Source organism: Heteronotia binoei, chromosome 2 (assembly GCF_032191835.1).
Source record: "Heteronotia binoei isolate CCM8104 ecotype False Entrance Well chromosome 2, APGP_CSIRO_Hbin_v1, whole genome shotgun sequence".
In the NCBI taxonomy this organism is placed as follows: Eukaryota; Metazoa; Chordata; class Lepidosauria; order Squamata; family Gekkonidae; genus Heteronotia; species Heteronotia binoei.
In genome coordinates, this window is record NC_083224.1 from 71,434,300 (window position 1) to 71,455,531 (window position 21,232).

The 21,232-nt window shown below is 42.6% G+C and overlaps 1 protein-coding gene and 1 long non-coding RNA gene across 3 annotated transcripts in view; one reads left to right on the forward strand and one right to left on the reverse strand.

Moving 5' to 3' along the window:
• PLXNA2 (plexin A2) overlaps positions 1-21,232 on the forward strand; it is a 771,921-nt gene that overhangs the window by 33,387 nt on the left and 717,302 nt on the right. The gene's annotated exons all lie outside the window — the stretch shown is intronic.
• On the reverse strand, positions 5,001-10,337 carry LOC132567577 (uncharacterized). Its single transcript, XR_009555098.1, has 3 exons — positions 10,176-10,337; positions 8,901-9,052; positions 5,001-5,297 (listed from the first exon to the last, which is right to left on the reverse strand). It is a non-coding gene; the product is annotated as an uncharacterized LOC132567577 (long non-coding RNA).

Here is a 21,232-nt window from a genome sequence, read left to right on the forward strand (position 1 = left end):
GAGACTTTAACATTCCCTAAAATAAATAAATAAAATACAGCACTACAGTTCCTCTGAATACAGTCTTCATTTCCTCATCCTGCTGCATCTCTCTCTCTCTCTCTCTCTCACACACACACACACACACACACACACACACAGAGCCAAAATAAAGTTTGCAGTCCTACATTTTTGTGATCTTTCTGGGGCAATCTATTCAACAGAGTTGTTGAATGTAACCATCTGTTGTATATTCAACCAAGTTCTTCAGACTAACACAGGGAAAACAAAGGTTCTAGTTTGCTCTTTACTCTCTATTTTACTGTGCAAGCAACTTCTGAAATGAATGTAAAACAAACCCTCCATTTATTGTGTTGGTTCCCCTTCCTTTCTAGCAGTTCACTGGGAGCAACCATGTTGTTCTGCCAACTCATCTCACCCCCATTCAGCCGGGCTCCTACAGATTTAAAGGCACACACCCCTTCTAAAAAGCAAGCAGTTTCCAAGGTTCTTCTAGCTTTCCAAAGTGGAAAAGCACATGGTGGCTGTTGGGGGTGGCTTCCCCCTGCTGGCCAGTTGACTAGGGGTGGGAAGGAACATGCAAAACCAGGGGATCCCCTGCTGGGACTTGGGGATTGGGAAGCCAGTCTGGGAGACCCACATTCATATCCTCACTCTTCCATGGAAGCTTGATGGGTAGCCTTGCTGGGTTGCCTTGGGCCAGTCTGAGTATTTCCTGGCCTAACCTTAGCCTACGAAGATGAAAAAAATGGATGAGAGGTTGGTTTGCCAGGTCCTCCCTGGCCACTGGCAGAGAGTTGAAGGGTAGGGTTGCCAGTTTTGTGTTGGGAAACTCCTGGATATTTTTGTGTGGAAACTGGGGAGGGCGGGGACCTCAGTGGGGTAAATGCTATAGAGTCCACCATCTGAAGTATCCATTTACTTCAAGGGAACTGATCTCTGTAGTCTGGAGATGTGCTGTAATTCCAGAGAATTCCTAAGTACCACTTGGAGGCTGGCATCTTTAGGAGAGAAGAGTGATGGAAGCCTCTTTGGATCCTATTAGGGAAGAAAGGAAGAAGGGAAGTACATAAATAGAGAAGTGAACACCATCTTAACTCATAAAGGTAAAAGTAGTCTCCTGTGCAAGCATCAGTAATTTCCGACTCTGGGGTGACATTGCATCACAATGTTTCATCATGAATTTCATGGCAGACTTTTTACAGGGTGGTTTGCCATTGCCTTCTTCAGCCATCTGGAGAGCCAGTTTGGTGTAATGGTTAAGTGTGCGGACTCTTATCTGGGAGAACCGGGTTTGATTCCCCACTCCTCCACTTGCACCTGCTGGCATGGCCTTGGGTCAGCCATAGCTCTGGCAGAGGTTGTCCTTGAAAGGGCAGCTGCTGTGAGAGCCCTCTCCAGCCCCACACACCTCACAGGGTTTCTATTGTGGGGGAGGAAGGTAAAGGAGATTGTGAGCTGTTCTGAGACTCTTCGGAGTGGAGGGCGGGATATAAATCCAATATCTTCTTCTTCATCATCATCTACACTTCACCCCCAGCAAGCTGGGTACTCATCTCAACTCACACAGTAAAACAATTGTTGACTGGTAGCCAGGTTCATAGCTGTGTGAGGAAGGAAAAAAAATGCTTCTGCTGTCTCTGGGTGTGTTTCCATGTTTATAAATAATATTTATACCCCACCCTTCTTTCTGAATCAGAGACTCAGAGTGGCTCACAATCTCCTTTATCTCCCCCCACCCCCACCACAGACACCCTGTGAGGTGGGTGGGGCTGAGAGGGCTCTCACAGCAGCTGCCCTTTTCAAGGACAACCTCTGCAATAGCTATGGCTAACCCAAGGCCATTCAAGCAGGTGCAAGTGGAGGAGTGGGGAATAAGCCTTTTCTGGGGTGGGGGAAAGTTTGCTATCCATCTTTGCTATATAAATTAACAGACTGTGAAAATAAAACATTCCAGATTATTCTGTTCAATCCAGATTGAGCTGCTACCTACCTTTCAGAGGTGTGTTGCCATGTAAGGTATACTTATGCAGTTCTCTTTTCAGAATAGTCTGGATTGAATTTGAGTATTTGCCAGATGATTCTGAGAGCATGTTATGCATGGAAACCAAGGCTGAAATTGTTTGGTTTCTCAAATGAAGCTTAGAGAATCTCAATGGGCATGATGTGGCATATATAATTACTATTGGGCTAGAGTTCATGGAGCTAGTTGTTCCTTTCTTCAAATTAGTGTTTACTTTAATTCCCTACTGTGCTAAATGTTGTATATATACAGATCACAAGGCTGAGATTATAACCTTAAGTATCAAGGCAGATAATGTGTTTGGATGGGATCCTGCAGCTCAGAAAGATAGAGTAATCGCTTGGAATCATGGAAGTCTTTCCATCTCCACATGTTCTGGGGTCTCAGGAAATGCTGCTGCAGTGAATGCTCTCCCTCATTTTCTCAAGTCTTCTCAGTGATAGATTATACATTTTCCCTGTATCACAGGCAAATCATTATCATCTGTGTATTTATCTGGTTCTAGACAAAGCATTATACTTTTGGCTGTGGCATGTGCAAGGGGTTCAGCCTTAGTTACATATAATGTTTCATGTATGACTCAAAAGGAATTTAATTTCATGTGACTGACCATCCTTCTGTAATATAGTGTTTCTTGTACACAATAAAAGCTCAGTCACAAAGAAAGGAACTGACTAGTTCATAGTTACTTAGTGAGTCAGTGGCAAAATTGGGGAGAGATTCCCGAGCTGAAAAATCATTATTCTTCCAAACCACATTGTCTAGAGCAAAATGCTGTCACAGCTTATAAATTTGCCCAAAGCTATGCTCATAAGCAGATTCTGCTTCCGCTCCCCCCCCCCAACCCCACAAGACAAGCTGACATATGCAAGCAAGAGATGTGGGGTGGGGAAAGTGAGAAGGCTCATCCGGTACACTTGTTGTATAAACAATATCTGAAACGGGGACAATAAGTGAGAATTAAGTCCATAATTCATGTGATTATGTTTGTTATCAGGGAAATGCCTTTTCACAGCTGGGTTTTATTCTTTCCCTCCAGCTTTCCTCCTCTTGACCCAACCCCCTCCTCTCTCTGAATTCTGCAGGAAGCAATTATCACAATACTGTACTTGCCCCTCCTAGCTATTTCTCATATTTGCATGAATGTACTTATACAGTCTTATACCCAGTGCATAAGATGTATGGGAGAAAGGGGTGGGTCAGATTCTGGACCCTGGAGATGCCCTGAAAGGGTTCTAGTTATGTAATGCTCCTCTACTAGGTACTGTTTCTATGGAAGCCTTAGCCATTCATGGATATTCTCAAATATGCAGGTGTGCCTCTGGAGGCTGAAGTTGTCATTTTGCCAAGAAATGGCAAAGTTGGGAAGGGTGCTGACCTCATATCCTATTCCCTCCTGCTCCACTTTTTTTTTTTATTACTCAGCTTTGATTCTAGCCATGGGCAAACTTTAAACCAGCATTCATGTACATTAATTAAAATTTTATTTTATTTATGTTATTTATAGTTTGCATTTCTATAAAAATAAACAAATGGAGCACAACTTCTAGCTAACGACAAGCACTTTCTCCTCTCATTGCTATCAACAGAAGAATGAGGCTGTGTGTTTGTGTAACACTCTCCCATCAAAATCAGTGGGACATAAAAGAGCTTATGTTGGGGTGGATCATGCCCACCAGTTTTGATAGAAGTAGCCCTAGTGAATTATGGCTGTTTTTGCCTCTTCTTCCAGCCTTCATAAAAGGAGATAGCCATGCAGAGGACAAGGAGATGGGTGTGTTTTGCATTCTGCCCCCATGTCTGAATTCTGTGATCATGGCTGCCTTGACAGAGGGGAATAAATGACCATTGCATATTACTCTCAAACAAGAAACATGTCCTGTATATTCTGAGATTTCCCCCCACCCTCACCCCACCTCATTAAGTTGCCAATTACTTTATGTGTTCATTCCCCTTCATTCCCTTGACTTATTCAACACTAAGATGTGCCAGGAATCACTCCTGATTCCTGGCCTGCTGGCATTCAGAAAAAGTCACACAGGACTAATTTGTTTCTGATTTCATTGTTCCCAGCTGCCATTATAAAAGGAAACAGGAAGAGGTGATGTGACAATCCTGCAGTCCTTTGAGAATCCTGATGTTGGTGCCCAAAGCCTCATTGACGGTCTAGTCACTCCAACTTGACTTCTGGGATAAAACCTCCCTAAAGAAGCTATGCATTTGTGGTTTTACTACAACCTAAAGAATTGGATCCAGCCAGCTTTTTTGCTCCTTTAGTCCAATTCTCCTCTTTAATAAATCCCCTGTCCCAAATGGCTTGTGATCTATGCATGTGATCCTCAGCATAGACTTTATGGTGGTGAAAGGAGACCTTTCTTCCTTTGCTCACCCACAGCACACCTGGTTGGATCCAGCTTACTTAACTGAGCAGTGGAGTCTCATTAGATGAGTAGTTGCTTGCTGAGCAGTCAGGTTAAAACAGATAAAAGGAAGTACTTCTTCACCCAAAGGGTTATTAACATGTGGAATTCACTGCCACAGGAGATGGTGGCGGCTACAAGCATAGCCAGCTTCAAGATAAAAATATGGAGCAGAGGTCCATCAGTTGCTATTAGGCACAGTGTGTGTGTGTATAAATTTTTTTTTGGCCACTGTGTGACACAGAGTGTTGGACTGGATGGGCCATTGGCCTGATCCAACATGGCTTCTCTTATGTTCTTATGATGTCTAGTGATCAGAGCATCTAACTAGGATCTGAATTCCTTCTTTGCCCTGGAAGCTTACTGGTTGGCTTTGGACTGTTGACATGCACTCAGCCTCAAATCAACCCTGAACGTACACAAATGGTGGAGACGAGAACAATGAGCTGCTTTGAGTCCCTATTGGTGAGGAACACACAGTATAATGGAAACAAATAAATGAACTTAGAGATAGAGTTGCCAGTCTCCACTGGCAAAAAAATCAAAGGTACATAACCCACCGTGAAAACCAGCTTCTATTATTAAATTATACAAGGTCAACAAAAATAAACACAAATTCCACCATCATAAATTACAAAACAACCATAACTTTTAGTCCTTAATAGAAAAGGAAGCAATAGCACCAAGAGTCTTTCTTTTCATCCTGTGGTAAAACTTCTATCTTATTCCATGCAGTCCTGGTGTAGTACTCCAGATGTTTAATGTCTGTCCAAAGATGCAGCCAATACAAGTTTCCAAGGTCAAGGTCGTACTGAACCCTTGTTTCGCGTGAGCTTCTTCAAGTTGCAACAATCCTGAATAACATGAATAATATACAATGATACAATAAAACCATATGCACATAAGCCATAAAAACATTTTAAACCCTGAATAAAATCAACAAACCTCTTAGCAATTTCTCTTAAGTGTTAGGCCAAACAGCCAGCATATTTGAAGGAACACCTACAAGGTGCTATAGTGAGTCATGCTAAATGGCTTATATGCAGCAGGTGCAACAATTCAAAATGTTCCTTAAAGCTACAGAGTACCCAGCTACAGTAATGCTAAAAACTTATTATAACAAATATCCAAAGCACATGCCAATAAATTATTTTATAAACAGTATATTTTATAAAAAACATGCCAAATCCCAATCACTATTTAGACCACAAGGAAACATCGTCCCTAATTTAAAGATCATGTGCATCTCCTGCTGATGTAACCATCTGCTACAATCCATCCTACCTTGCAAACGCATTGGAAACTTAAGTATACAAAAACGTAAAGAGTCCGGATCATGATTAAACTGAATGAAGTGCTCCACCAAAGGAGCATTAACCACACGATTCTTTAGTCTTGATTTATGGTGGGTTATGTACTTTAGATTTTTTTTTGTCCTTTTGCTCTGTGTGTTGTATAGTCTCCAGTTGGGAGCAAGGGATTCCCTGGTTTGGAAGCCTTCTTCCACTTCAGAGTTATCAGAAAGTGTGTGTGTGTGTTTGAATGTCTGCTGGGCACTCCATTATACCCGATGGTGACCGTTTCCCACAGGGTATAATGGAGAATTGACCTGTGGGTATCTGTGGCTCCGAGGGGGGGGGGCTGTTTTTTGAGGCAGAAGCACCAAATTTTCAGCATAGCATCTAGTTCCTCTTGTCAATGAAACCTCAAAGTTTAAAAAAGATTGCCCCCATTCTCCATTATTTCCAGTGGAGAGAATTTAAAAGAATGGTCCCTTTAAATGTGATGGCCAGAACTCCCTTCAGAGTTTAATTGTGCTTGGCACAACATAAGAATATAAGAACATAAGAGAAGCCATGTTGGATCAGGCCAATGGCCCATCAAGTCCAACACTCTGTGTCACACAGTGGCAAAAAAATTTATATACACACATAGACTGTGACTAATAGCCACTGATGGACCTGTGCTCCATATTTTTATCTAAACCCTTCTTGAAGGTGGCTATACTTGTGGCCGCCACCACCTCCTGTGGCAGTGAATTCCACATGTTAATCACCCTTTGGCCCTGAGCCACTCGTGGGAAGGGCGGGATATAAATCTTAAATAAATAAATAAATAAAATAAATAAAAATACTTCCTTTTATCCGTTTTAACCTGTCTGCTCAGCAATTTCATCGAATGCCCACGAGTTCTTGTATTGTGAGAAAGGGAGAAAAGTACTTCTTTCTCTACTTTCTCCATCCCATGCATTATCTTGTAAACCTCTATCATGTCACCCCGCAGTCGACCTTGCTCTTGTTTCCACCACCAAAGTTCCCAGATATTTCCAGTATTAGACCTGGTAACCCTAGATCAAACAGGATTAATAAATGAAGGATTAAGTAGATTAGGATGGTTTTTCCATGCAGGGCTGTTACATATGCTTTGCTCTGAAAAAAGCAACCTAGGGTATTGTTTACTCAATGCAGAATATCAGGTGGAGCAAAGAGCAGTATTATTTTTGCAGGACACTGGTCTTTTAGGATGATTTGCTAACATCTGGGATTGTTGGCAAACCTTAGCCAGTGACTCCTGGTCATTTAGTCATGGAAACACCTTAGCTGATGTAGGTAGAGGCTTTACTTACTTACATTTAACTCAGACAAATTAATACAGTATATTGCTAATACTCTGCGACAGGCTATTAGCAAATTAGTCATCATCTTGTGTCTGCTGTTCTTGGCTGTGCCTGTATTGCTGCCCTCGCTATTTTGTTTGTTTCTTCATCTCTTTCCTTTATGCTACCCCCTTCTGTTAGCCATTTTGCTGTGCCAGCCATATGCCCTGCCTCTGGCCTGAACTTACCTACATGCCACCCATCCCTCTTACCAATTACACCCTTTACATCTTTTTGAGCCATGAACAAGCCAAGATAAATAGAAGCAGATAATGTGATTTAATAAAAAGGGGAGATGGGATGAGACTGCTTAAATAGCATTTCTCTTGATTTTTTTTCTTAAAACCATTGAGGCTTGTAAGCCCTGCCCTTTTGATGACCCTTGCTACAATATATGGTATTCTAAGGAATTTCTGACAGGATGATGACATATAACTGTGGTCAGTAGGGTGAAACAGAGTATCCCCCTGTTCCTTGCTTGCCAGTAATGAATCTTGCTTTGACATTACTGAGTGGTTGAGGAACAAGTAACCAGCAAACGGGAAGGCTTTCCTACTCATGGAAACCAGCCCCACTACTTCTATGAATGTATAGGTCTGTTTCTCTCGATCATACCTCGTGTTCCCCCCACCCCAGCCTATTGGTTTACTAAGTGGCTTATGATTGAGAACCATAACAAAAACAATAAATAATAGAAATACCAATTTGAAGAACTTTGATTAGTGAAGTGGCTGAGTTTTGCTGTTGGAGATAAGAGAATCTTCCCTGTACTGGAAATATGATGTTCTTAATTGGTTGAGGGAGTGAGGAACCAATGATGAAATGATGGCAGCTTTGCCTTTATTCAAAACCCAAATGGTTCAGTTCTCATCTTCTCCCTAGCCTTGACTTCTACAGCTGCTCCTGCTGTTCCTTCTATTTGCCTCAAATGGTGACAGCGAGGAGAAAAGGTGGGGCTTAGTCACAGAAAACTCTGGCTCTTTCCTCTCCTGATGGCAAGGAACATTTTCCCTGTCAAACAGAGGTTGAATATACACAACCAGCTTATCATATGGAAAAAAGTTGGCAAATTTGCTCATTTTGTTCATGTGCAAAATTGCAAGCAGTAAATGGCTTGCTCTGTAGTATTCCATGATTGCTGTTTCTCTGCCCTCAGGGTTGGATCCGGACTAAAAAGAGGCCATTTCCACCAATTCTCCCTTCCAGCTACAGATCCCCATAAATTATTCCTTTGGGTTCCCTATCACCAAGGAACAACTTTATATGGATATCAGTGGGCAGCAACTGGGGGAGGGGAGGCAAGAAAATTTCATGTATTTGATGGAAAACTTAGTCTGGATCCAACCCTTAGTTATTCATTGTTGTGAATGAAAATGTTACTCCTGCTGATCCTGCTGAAATGCACTACTGCAGCATTTTGTCCCTACTTCTTATTTTTTTTATGATTTAGATGCTTAATAGGTTTTATAATGGTGCTTCTGTTGTGCAGACATGCACATACATATTTGTAAACACATGCATACAGCCTCCTGAATAGGAAAAGAGGAAAGTGGTTCCCCCAAAAGGTTCACTTTACAAAATCAGTTATGCTTACTCCTCCCCAACCATCTTCATACATGAACAAACAATTTCAGAGATAATGGGGTCATTTATCTATTTAAGAACATGCAGGGAACTCTGCTATGTACAAGAATACATGACAGAAAAGAATGACACAGCATTTATAGTGACATAGATGTTCAAGAAACTATATGGTAGAGCCCCCTACCAAATGGTAAGCTGACTGCCTGTTTTGCCTCACCTTTGCAATGGCATTCCTCAGGTCTCCTGTTGTTTGGATCGTCATTGGATTATATTTATGATCAACATAATATCTCCAGAACTCATCTTTTGAATCTTCTCCTTCCAGTTGGTCCCCTTCTGCTTACGCTAGAATTTACCTTATTAGATTAGCTACAATAAAGATGAAAATACAGGATTTAATACACATTTGGTTCCATGTGTACATTGTGACTGGTCACTTTGATACTCTGACACTGTGTGTGTATGTGTGTGTGTATGGTTAACTGGAAAAACTCATAGCCAGGTTCAGCCCAAATTTCATAGGTTTTCCAGAAATCAGAATGAGCTGTGATTAAAAAAAACCCAATTCAAAATGGGGTCTTGAGCTTCTGTCTTTTAAACTCACTAAGCATTGATCCATCAGAAATGCAAAAACAGCAGAGCTGGTAGAGATTTGTAAATGTAAAGATTTACAGTGGTGTGTTTGGTCTTACTGTCTCTAAGCATAGTCAATAGAGCTTGACAGTGTAATGCACAAACCACTTAAGCCAGAGGATAATACCTTTCTAGTCCTAATAAACTAGATAAATCATCAAAAAGTATTGAGCAAGCTTTTGAGCTCACTAGAATTCTTCAGGTTGAATGTAATCACACACACACCCAAAAAAAGGATAAAAGAGAGAAAATGTTGCAATAGAGCATGATGAAAACGTTTCAGTTTCCAGCTTGCAACAGTCTTAAAATAGAGTGGTATTATGCAGCCTGCGCTGGAAGCAATAGCTGTTTTCCTTTCCAAGCTGGTTTGTTCTCACAGATGATGCTTTGCTAGGGTTGCCAAGTCCAATTCAAGAAATATCTGGGGACTTTGGGGGCGGAGCCAGGAGACTTTGGGGGTGGAGCCAGGAACAAGGGTGTGACAAGCATAATTGAACTCCAAGGGAGTTCTGGCCATCACATTTAAAGGGGCAGCACACCTCTTCAAATGCCTTTCTTCCATAGGAAATAATGAAGAATAGGGGCACCATATTTTGGGGCTCATAGAATTGGACCCCCTGGTCCAATCATTTTGAAACTTGGAGGGTATTTTGGGGAGAGGCACTAGATGCTATACTAAAAATTTGGTGCCTCTACCTCAAAAATAGCCGCCCCAGAGCCTCCAATACCCGCTGATCAATTTCCCCTTATGCCCAGTAGACATTTCCCTCCCCCCTCACACTTTCTAAAGCGGGGGGGGAGGGCCTCCAAACCAGGGAATCTCCTGCCCCCTCCCTCTCTCACACGCACAAATACTTACTGGATCTTGTTTCTGCAGAACTTTACTTGCTCTGAAAACGAAAGCAAAAGAAAGGGAGGGGCTGTTCTCTGAGGAAACTGTTACTGATCCTTTCCCATGAAGCCCTTCCTGTTCCCTACTTCCTGCTCAGCCTTAAAGGCACACATTTTAAAAACTGTTTGCAGGTTTCTAAACCTGCAGGAGCTCTAAATCTACAGAATGACTGTGGGGGCGGGGCTTCCCCCGCCGGCCAGCTGGCTGGGGGCGGGCAGAAGCCTGTCAAAACGGGGGATCCCCCGCTGGGACCTGGGGATTGGGAAGCGTATGCTTTGCAGTTACTTGGGAATCACTTCTCCTGAACTCACTGGGCCCTACTTTGAGCAAGCATTCACAAGATCAGGTTGTAAGTAGGAAAGGTTTCTAGAGCTCAGTCTCCTACTACCTCAGGATGCTTTAGAAAGTACTCAGATTTCTTTTGAAGAGGGAAAAAACCCTATAAAAGCCTTCAGAGTGGGAAAAAGGGATTTGCCCATCAATTACACCATAGAAAGCTAAATATATCCCATTTTTCAAAGGAAGCAGACTTCAGTTTAATGAAGCATACGCAGCTAAACCACATCTAAATGTTTCTTTTGTGCCTGTTCTTTTTTTTTTGCAAGAGATTCTCTAATATATATTTCTAATTGTCTGCATACAACAAGACAGATAGTAGTCCATAGCATCTGTCTGTTACTAACAGCAAAAATGAGAGAAAAGACTAATCATGTCTCCTGCCATCGCATGGAGATTAAATGACACCCCCCCCCCCAGCCCTGCCTGCCAAACACCAGCTCTGCTTTCTCTTCAGTGAGAATCACAGTCATTTGAATAATAATACTATGGTCTCCATTAAGATGACAGTGGCGAAAAAATCAGCTCAAACCCTGTGATTATGCCTTCAATCTAATAATTATTTAAATACCAGATAACGCCTTTCAGACTAATTGAGGCCTTTCAGCTGCCTGCATTTCGATTGCATCGCTGCATTTACTCCCTCTTGACTTCCTTTACCAAATGGATTGAAATTGCTTTTAAAGTTGCATTTACAGGTTACATAAATTATGTTGTGCTCCTCTCCCCCCCTCCCCATGCACACAACCCATGCCACAAACTGGTTGGACAGTATAAACGATTTTGAGTTAACTCACAAAATAAGACATCAGAAGAGGAAAGGGGGTAAGTAAGGTGCTGTAGTCTAATGGGGAGGAACATGAAACAATGAAGCAGAGCCTGTAGCAGAAAGGTCATGGTTGAGTGGTAGAGCAGGTGTTCTGCTTTGCATGCAGAAGGTCTCAGGATCAGTCTGTGGGTTCTCATGTTTAAGGATCTTAGATAGCAGGTGTTGGCAGAAACCAATGGCTGGCAGTCACAGTAGCCAGTACTAACATGGATGGTCCAGTGGACTAACTTTGCAAGGTGGCTTTATATCAGTTCCCCATATAGCCATTGGTATTATTGCCTTGTAGTGGTTTATACAGAGAGCACTTAAAGGGCACGTGCAATATGCCAGATGGTGTAGAGTGAGGGCATTTTCTTGCTTTTAACCGCGCATTATCACAATGATGGCTCTGCTGAATGACAGTTTGAACTCATTTTTAGTATTATAACATCAGATTCTGAGTCCAAATCCATTGGCAGTAAACTATTTCTACATGATATCAAAAGTACAGATCCATTGCTTTTTTAAATTTGAGACTGTAGGGTACTGAGGAGTCAATAATGAAAGTTACCACACAATTAGAGCTGAGCCATTTGGAATTCTAGGACCCATTCCCCACTAGCGTTGTCCCAGTTTCACACTCCTCTTCTCCATGGGGCTTCCGTCTGATTTCTCACAAGCTGCCCCAGGGCTGCAACTTGCTCTGCCTCTTTTGTGCTGCAAGCAGAAACTGACTTTTAGAGGAACTTGCTTGCTGCATGAAAAAAGCAGGGTGAGTTGCAGCCCCAGGGCAGCTTGTGCACAATCGGAAGGAAGCCCTGTGGAGAAGAGGAGCATGAGACTGGGACAAGGCTAGTAGGGAATTGGTCTAGGTGTTAGTGGTCTTGTGTTTTTTGTGATCTTTTAAAAAATAACATGAAGAATTTACTGCTTAGACATTTATAAAGTCCTTGGTAATGTCTTTTAATGTGCTATCATTTTAAATGTTTTGTGATGAAGGAACTTGAAATCTGTGTTTCTTGTTATTCTGATTGTGATTGGTTTTAAAAAGAAGCTTATAACAAGTCCCATTGATTTATATAGAATTTACTCCCAAGGAACCACGCTTAGGTCACAATCCTTGTCAGGATTCTGTCTGTTTCATCTTTCTGTTATAGTCCTGGAACTTTTTCTCCAGCCTAGGAAAGTGGAGAATGGGAAAAAAGTACTGTAATTTCTTGCTAGTTAGTCTCTCTCTCGTATCTGCTTTCAGGCTGTGCTGTCACTTTATCAGAGAGAACAAAGCTGTTCGGCAAGTGTGGCTCTTGGGTTCCGGTCAGTGGTGTTTATTACAGGTTATCAGGCTTCTCTTGTTCACTTGAAAAGTGGTTAGCAGCCTCAAGTGTCTTCCATAGAGCAGAAGCACCTGAGCTACTTGATTTTGCCCTTTGGAAATGATCTCGCTTCAGGAAGGGCAAAGGAGCGTATTGATGTTTAAAAAGTTCTCTTGGAAAATTAATGAGAGGAAATATGTGAGCGTGGCTGAACTGAAAGGTGGGATGGTAACCTTGGCGTTCCAGTCCCATTCTGTTTCCAGTATCTAATTCACGTTCACTTCACAGTAACTCTCCAGCTTTGTTGCAGCCATCTTCCTCATAATAGGAACTGTAGTTTTCCTTTCATTAACACTGAGACAGATACCACTGCTGGAAATGAGGAGAAGGAACTATCATTTTTCTGAACTGGCTACCTGTTTTGTTACCCCTTTCCAGCTCCATCTTCTCACTAAGGAGTGTTGATTTAGAATTACTCAGAGGTAAGCCTGTTGAAATCGGTGGGCTGAAATGGAGTATTTCTGGATTGCACTGTTAGTTCTCAGAAATACTCATCTTTTCTACCTCTTCAGTGTTAACAAGTTGAAAGCATTTAGTGAAACTTGTGTATCTGTACCTGATTTTGAGATTGCATTGTAGCTAAAAAGGCAGGCGCTCAATGCATCATAAATTCAAAAGGACACAAAGACATTGTGACCTTTCCCTGAGCTTTGGGTACGTTTTCTGCAATACCTGGTATCTCATCAGTGCAATTCTGAAGGAACTAAGGTCCGGTAGAGGAGGAGGGATACCTTCTAATGTGATGGCTGCAAGACCTAGAGAGGAGTGTCAAACATGCTACCCAGGGGCCGAATGAGGCCCCCAGAAGGCTTCTGTCAGGCCCCTGAGCAACTGGCTGTCATTTGCTTCCTTTTCCCTATCTCTTGCTTCCTTCTGCATAACAGCTTGCTTTGCAAGGCTTGCTCAATCACACAGGAGCTACAGAGCAAACCTCTGTTTTCTGCATTGGCTGAGGCTCCTCTCTTGGAGAGGAAGAGGGGGACAGCAGAGCTTGTTTTTCCAATCTCTCTCAATTGCACAACAGAGCTACTGTGCCAAGCATCTCTTCCTTCCCCCTCCTGATCCCCTGGGGAAAGAAGGAAGGAAAAAGCAAGAGCTTCCCAGTTCCATGTTTGTCTGTGTCCTTTATAAAGTTTATATCTCTGCTACCTAACCTTAAATAGGTAGACACATGGCCTGGCCTGACATGGCTCGGCGCAACCGGCCCTCATAACAAATGAGTTTGACATCCCTGACCAAGAGGGTCTCTTGCACAGCAGTTTCCACATACCACAATAAGGTGAAAGGTATTACTGCATAGATAATTTGTTGTAGTTCATCTTTGTTCTTGTGCAGTCCCACATTTGGGACTGCACACATGCAGGCCTGCCTGCAGAGGAATTTTTTAGCTACAAAGGGCGCCCTTTCCCTTTTGGCATGTGTGCTTGCTTTCCTATCAAAGGCAATGTGGCAAAGGGGAATGGTACCATTTTCCCCTCAGTTTTTCTTTCACCACAGAACCAAGAGGATCGTTCTTGGTCTGTACTTTGTCTTACTTCATTGTAGTAAGCTATCACCTCTCCTATTGCCATCATTATGGCCCTGGAATCTCATTTAAAGAAATGCCAGCAAGGTTGCACTAAAATAGGCTCCCCCCCCCCGGCGGGGAACCCCTGAATTTGCAGCCTCCTCCCCCGCTCTCCAAAAATCCGGAAGCGGGGGAGGGGGGAGAACACGCGTGTAGGCATCATGTAGTTGTAGAGCTCCTGATCCATTTGTAAAATGTGTGCCTTTAAGGCTGCGCAGGAAACAGGAAGGGCTTCATTAGAAAGGGTCAGTAATAGTTTCCATGGAGAACGGCCCCTCCCTTTCTTTTGCTTTCGTTTTCACAGCAAGTACTGCAGGAAGAAGATCTAGTAAGTATTTGTGTGTGTGAGAGAGGGAGGGGGCAGGGGATTCCCTGGTTTGGAGGTCCTCCCCCCACTTTAGAAAGGGGAGGGAGGGAAATGTCTACTGGGCATTCTATTATTCCCTATGGAGAACGATTCCCATAGGGAATAATAGGGAATTGATCCGTGGGTATTGGGGGATCTGTGGGGGGCTATTTTTTGAGGTAGAGGCACCAAATTTTTTGTATAGCATCTAGTGCCTCTCCCCAAAATACCCCCCAAGTTTCAAAACGATTGGACCAGAGGGTCCAATTCGATGAGCCCCAAAATATGGTGCCCCTATCCTTAATTATTTCCTATGGAAGAAAGGCATTTAAAAAGGTGTGCTGTCCCTTTAAATGTGATGGCCAGAATTCCCTTGGAGTTCAATTATGCTTGTCACACCCTTGTCCCTGGCTCCACCCCCAAAGTCCTGGCTCTGTCCTCAAGTCCCCAGATTTTTTTTTAATTGGACTTGGCAACCCTACACTAAAATGAACATTCTCTTTGTGTTGTCTGCCTGGGGGAGTCCTGTAACATGAGAGCCGCAGACACTGCCAACAATTCACTCTCAAGGCCAGGAATGATAGGGCCCCATGAGTGGTCTAAGTACAATAATAATAATAATAATAATAATAATAATAATAATAATAATAATAATAATAATACAAACAGGGCCTCATGACTTAAGACTGCCCTTTGGGAATGTGCCCTTTCTGATTTTGAAAAACTAGCTGCAGAGTAATCAGCTATAAAGGAGCCCTCTGTTTGTACTCAGTTTGTCCTCTGCATGATCTGTTCCAGCTCTGGATCCAGATCAATATAGGTCCTGGTTTTCAGAACCAAAGACCTCGCACCATAGTACCTCTGAACTTCCACCTAAGAAAGCTAAGCCTTAGTCAAAGCATTGTGAGAAGCAGGAACACAAAGGAATGCAGTTCTGACTGGCTTGGTGTCAAGGGGTGTGGCCTAATATGCAAAGGAGTTCCTGCTTTATTTTTATTTATTTTATTTTTAGCTCGCCCTTCACGTAGAACAGGCTCATGGCAGGTTACATCATAAAAACAATCAATAATAAAATACAATTTAAAATATATAATATCTAAAATTACAGATTAACAATAGTTTTTTCTACAAAAAAGCTCTGTGTGAAACAATGGTGATGTCAGCTGGTGTGACTTAATAGGCAAATAAGTTTCTGCAGTGCTTTTTCTACAAAAAAAAGCCCTGGTGAGAAGAAGTGCTTGAATTTGATGCTTCCAGCGACTTCTGGTCATCAAATCCAGAGATCTTGCTGGAAAATGAGCCATTTCTGATCCCTCAGATTCCATCCTCCATCTTATGGAACCTGATGACTCCATCTCCAAAGGAAAGCTCATGCAAGATCCTCCTCCCCCTCTGTACAGGTTAAGAAATGACCAGTTCTGGAAGCTGTCCTTCCAGTTTCTTAGGGCTCAAGCAGCTGGTTTGGATACAGCAATTTGCACAACCATGATATGGGATACCTTGGCAGTCACCCTTCCCTCAGGGCCTGTGCCCAATGTACCCCCAACAACAGGGCCTGGATCTATAACACTGTGATCTCTACCCACCAGTTCCAGTACCTGCTCCATTTTGTCAGCCACATGAATACAATACCAGGAATACAACTTACCTTAACTTCCACCAAGAAAGACAGTCCGACTCCAAACCTGATGGAAAAGCTGTCAAGTACCCAAACCTCAATCTCTCTGTGCCACCACTCCTTGGGCAAGGAGGCAGTGCTCAGAGATGTAGATTCTCAAAGCTATACGCACACAAGAAATCAGACCTTGGTAAAATATATGAAGGTATATTAAATATTTTAAAGAATAAGATATCACTAGGTAACAATCTCTGATCTCACAGCATAAGAACATAACATAAGAACATAAGAGAAGCCATGCTGGATCAGGCCAACGGCCCATCAAGTCCAACACTCTGTGTCACACAGTGGCAAAAAATTTTATATACACACATACACTGTGGCTAATAGCCACTGATGGACCTGTGCTCCATATTTTTATCTAAACCCCTCTTGAAGGTGGCTATACTTGTGACTGCCACCACCTCCTGTGGCAGTGATTTCCACATGTTAATCACCCTTTGGGTGAAGAAGTACTTCCTTTTATCCGTTTTAACCTTTCTGCTCAGCAATTTCATCGAATGCCCACGAGTTCTTGTATTGTGAGAAAGGGAGAAAAGTACTTCTTTCTCTACTTTCTCCATCCCATGCATTATCTTGTAAACCTCTATCATGTCACCCCGCAGTCGACGTTTCTCCAAGCTAAAGAGTCCCAAGCGTTTCAACCTTTCTTCATAGGGAAAGTGCTCCAGCCCTTTAATCATTCTAGTTGCCCTTCTCTGGACTTTCTCCAATGCTATAATATCCTTTTTGAGGTGCGGCGACCAGAACTGCATACAGTACTCCAAATGAGACCGCACCATCAAGAAAATAAGAAAGCTAACTTTTCAGATCTAATACTTCAATACCACGTATTGGGTGACACACCTTTAAAATATCAAAGTCCAAGTTAGAGGCTCGAGTATTGTTTATGTAGCCCTCCATTGCAATAGAACTTAGCATAGTCAGAGCCACAGTCCTGTTGCACCATAAAGTCAGCATGGTATCCCTTTTGTCTATGGCTTAGTTATAGTTTCTTGCCATCTGTTGTCAGGTAGTCTTTTGAATCCAATCAGGGCACTCACTGGGACCCTCTAGAAGACACTGCTTCTGTCTCCCCACCCATCTGGTTACAAAACTGAACACAGGTTCCCATGATGAGCCAATTACCATATTCTTGAATCAGCCCTAGAAAGAGATAAGAATGGTGTAGGCAGAGATGATCAATTATGGATATCTGCACCTGGAGCATGCCTGCTAATATTCACATTAACCCTTAGGAGAAAATCAGAATGCTTTGCCTCACAGAGGCCTCTTACTTTAACACTGGTTTCAAGCTCCCTTGGATCCAATCCCCAGCATCTCCTAAGGAGGACATCAGGCTCTGTTCTGAGCTGATGTTCAGAATGGCCAAATCCCTGGAAACTGACATTTCATTGTCCATCCTGTACCCCATGAACAAATTTTTGACTTCCGTATGTTCTGAAACCATGAGACAGGTAGCCTTTCTTGTCTTGGAAGACTTCTTTGACATTTCCACGGCATTATGGGAGAAGACATCTACTATACCTGCTACATCAAGGAAAATTGAAAAGTCATTATGGTGTAAAGCAAATTGACTGTAAGTATCTACCTGATGAAGTCAGGAAACAGATTAACAAACCCAGTATGATACCTAGAGGAAACCTGTTATGACAGGCCCCAAAAAGACAATAACAGAACACCACTAGTGGTCAGTCACAACTCTCAACTCAAAACAGTTTACTGTATCATTAACCCCTATTGGACAGTGACAGCTCTCTTTCACAGGTGGTGGTGGGGGGGCAAGCCTTTTCTTGCACATAGACAACCCTCCAATCTCAAACAACTCCTAACCCACAATAATGCAACATCTTGTTTGAGCATGGACACTGGTTCCAGAGCTTGCAATAAACCCAAATTTAACTTTTGCTGCCACATACACCCAGGCAACACGATCACTGGTCCTAACAGCATTAACTACACCATCTTTGCTTGGGTCGTCGGGGTCCGACGACCCCCTTCCAGCTTTTGAGGGTGCGCCGCTGATGGCGGCGGACAGGGTCAAAAGCCTGGGGGTACTATTGGAGCCTTCCTTAACAATGGAGGCTCAGATAGCAGCCACTGCCAAGTCCGCTTTTTTTCATCTTAGGCGGGCAAGGCAGTTGGCCCCCTTCCTGGAGCGCAACGATCTAGCAACAGTGATCCATGCCACAGTCACCTCGAGGTTGGACTACTGCAATGCTCTCTACATGGGGCTGCCTTTGTGCCGAACCCGAAAGCTACAGCTAGTGCAGAATGCCGCGGCCCGGCTGTTGTTAGGACTCCCAAGAAGGGAGCACATCCGGCCAGGGCTCCGGGATCTGCACTGGCTGCCAATAGCTTACCGAGTCCGGTACAAGGTGCTGGTTATTACCTTTAAAGCCCTATATGGCCTTGGAGCTGCCTACCTGAAGGACCATCTCTCCCCACATGTGCCCCAGAGAGTACTGAGATCGGGAACTCGAAATCTCCTAGTTATCCCCGGGCCAAAAGAAGCCCACTTAAAATCCACCAGGGACCGGGCCTTTTCTGTGGCGGCCCCCTCCTGATGGAACCAGTTGCCGGAGGAGGTGAGGGCCCTGCGGGACCTTGCCCAGTTCCGCAGGGCCTGTAAGACAACCCTCTTCCGGCTGGCCTATGACTAGCTGGTACAAGAAATCCAGGTGTAGTTATATTAGAGGCTGCTGTCCCTAATGTTTTAAATGTTTTAAATGTCTTATAATTTTAAATATTTTATAATTTTAAATGTATTAATTAATTTTAACTGTTTTATGTTTAAATGTTATTATGTGGAATTCTATGCTGTGAGCCGCCCTGAGCCACTTGTTGGGAAGGGCGGGATATAAATTAATAAATAATAATAATAATAATAATAATCTCAGGCTCATTCATTTGCTCACCTTCCAACATTATATATGCCATTAAATGCCAACAATGCTCTTCAGTTCTCTACACAGGACAAACTCTATACCAAAGGATAAATGGACAAAAATCTGATAATGGGAATTACAAAACTGAGTAACCTGTAGGAGAACACTTCAACTTTCACTTACTCAAAGTATCTCTTTTACTGCAAAGGAACTTCAAGAACAGAACAGAAAGAGAAATGGCTGAATTACAAGTTATTATGAAACTTGAAACAAACACCTTCTAGGGACTGAAAAGGGATATTGGTTTCTTATCTCATTACATATGTTAAACCTTTTAATCTGCTAAAACATTTTCACTATTTTGCATACATTCACTTCCTACTTTCTATATATGTAGGACTGCTAATTCCATCCCTCACTATTGTCTGATGCAGTGTGCTTTGAGCACATTCTCAATAAAACTTTGTTGGTCTTAAAGAAGAAGAAGATAATGGATTTATATCCCGCCCCCCATTCCGAAGAGTCTCAGAGCGGCTCACAATCTATCTTCCTCCCCCACAACAGACACCTTGTGAGGTGGGTGGGGCTGGAGAGGGCTCTCACAGCAGCTGCCCTTTCAAGGACATCCTCTGCCAGAGCTATGGCTGACCCAAGGCCATGCTAGCAGGTGCAAGTGGAGGAGTGGGGAATCAAACCCGGTTCTCCCAGATAAGAGTCCACACACTTAACCACTACAGCAAACTGGCTCCTGGACTCCAATATGGTTTGCATCTATATTATCTTCACTGAGTTTAGTACTGTGTATCTTAAAAGTACCTTGCCCAGTTCCGCAGGGCCTGTAAGACAACCCTCTTCCGGCTGGCCTATGACTAGCTGGTACAAGAAATCCAGGTGTAGTTATATTAGAAGTTGCTGTCCCTAATGTTTTAAATGTTTTAAATGTCTTATAATTTTAAATATTTTATAATTTAAATGTATTAATTAATTTTAACTGTTTTATGCTTAAATGTTATTATGTGGAATTTTATGCTGTGAGCCGCCCTGAGCCACTTGTTGGGAAGGGCGGGATATAAATTAATAAATAATAATAAATAATAAAAAGTAATTTTTTCACGGGTTTACTCATTTGTGGTTTTCCATGTGGACATTGGCAACCCTTGGCAGCACATTTTTAGCCTCAGTACACATGTACCAAAATGCATGACTGCCAGGCTGCTAGCACATGTTACTGTAACAACTGAAAATGTCTTTCATCTTGCACCTCCACTTTCTTCAAGAGCAATGAACTCTTTTTAACCCAACCTTCACTTCTCCACAGTTTTATATAAGCATAGGCAGTGTGACAGGCCAAATGGTGGAGTGGTGAGGTATCTCTGCTGAAAATGGTGTTTGGCATGATTTTGTAAGAAGATTCCAGGTGTCTCTCCCCACCCTCTGCTCTAAGGGGATCAGGAAAGAAAACTTTGTGCAGAGGGAAGGAATTGTGCAGGAAATGTCCTCCATTTGCACGGGAATATAACTTGCATGCACAGTTGATTACTCAAAAGGGACACCTCCATTTAAGTATCTCAATACAGATGAAAAGCAATCAGCGTACAGTTAGGTTTGATGACTGGTGATTGCTGAAGAGCAATCATGGCAAACCTGAGTGTAGAATTTGTTGGGAGCAATGGAGGTCTAAAACACATTTGACTATGTAATTTTTTTTTTTTACTGCTTAAAAGGTGAACATAATTGGAACAGTAGTGCAATTACAGCAAATGGTTCCTAAATTAGTATTTTGTATTTATAAAGCATTTTTCCTAGTTGCCCAAATTACTTTATACGTATTAGCTCCATAATCTGAACAGCAGTCCTGTAAAGCATGCTGATATAATCCCTGTATTACAGATGGATGCCTGAAAGAGTGGCTTGCCTAAGGATATCTAGTGAGCTCATGGAGGAACTGATGTTAGGAACTTCTAGTTCATACTTATGTTCTTAACTATATTTTTGTCAGGAGTTTATTCCACCCTTAACCGTTAACAT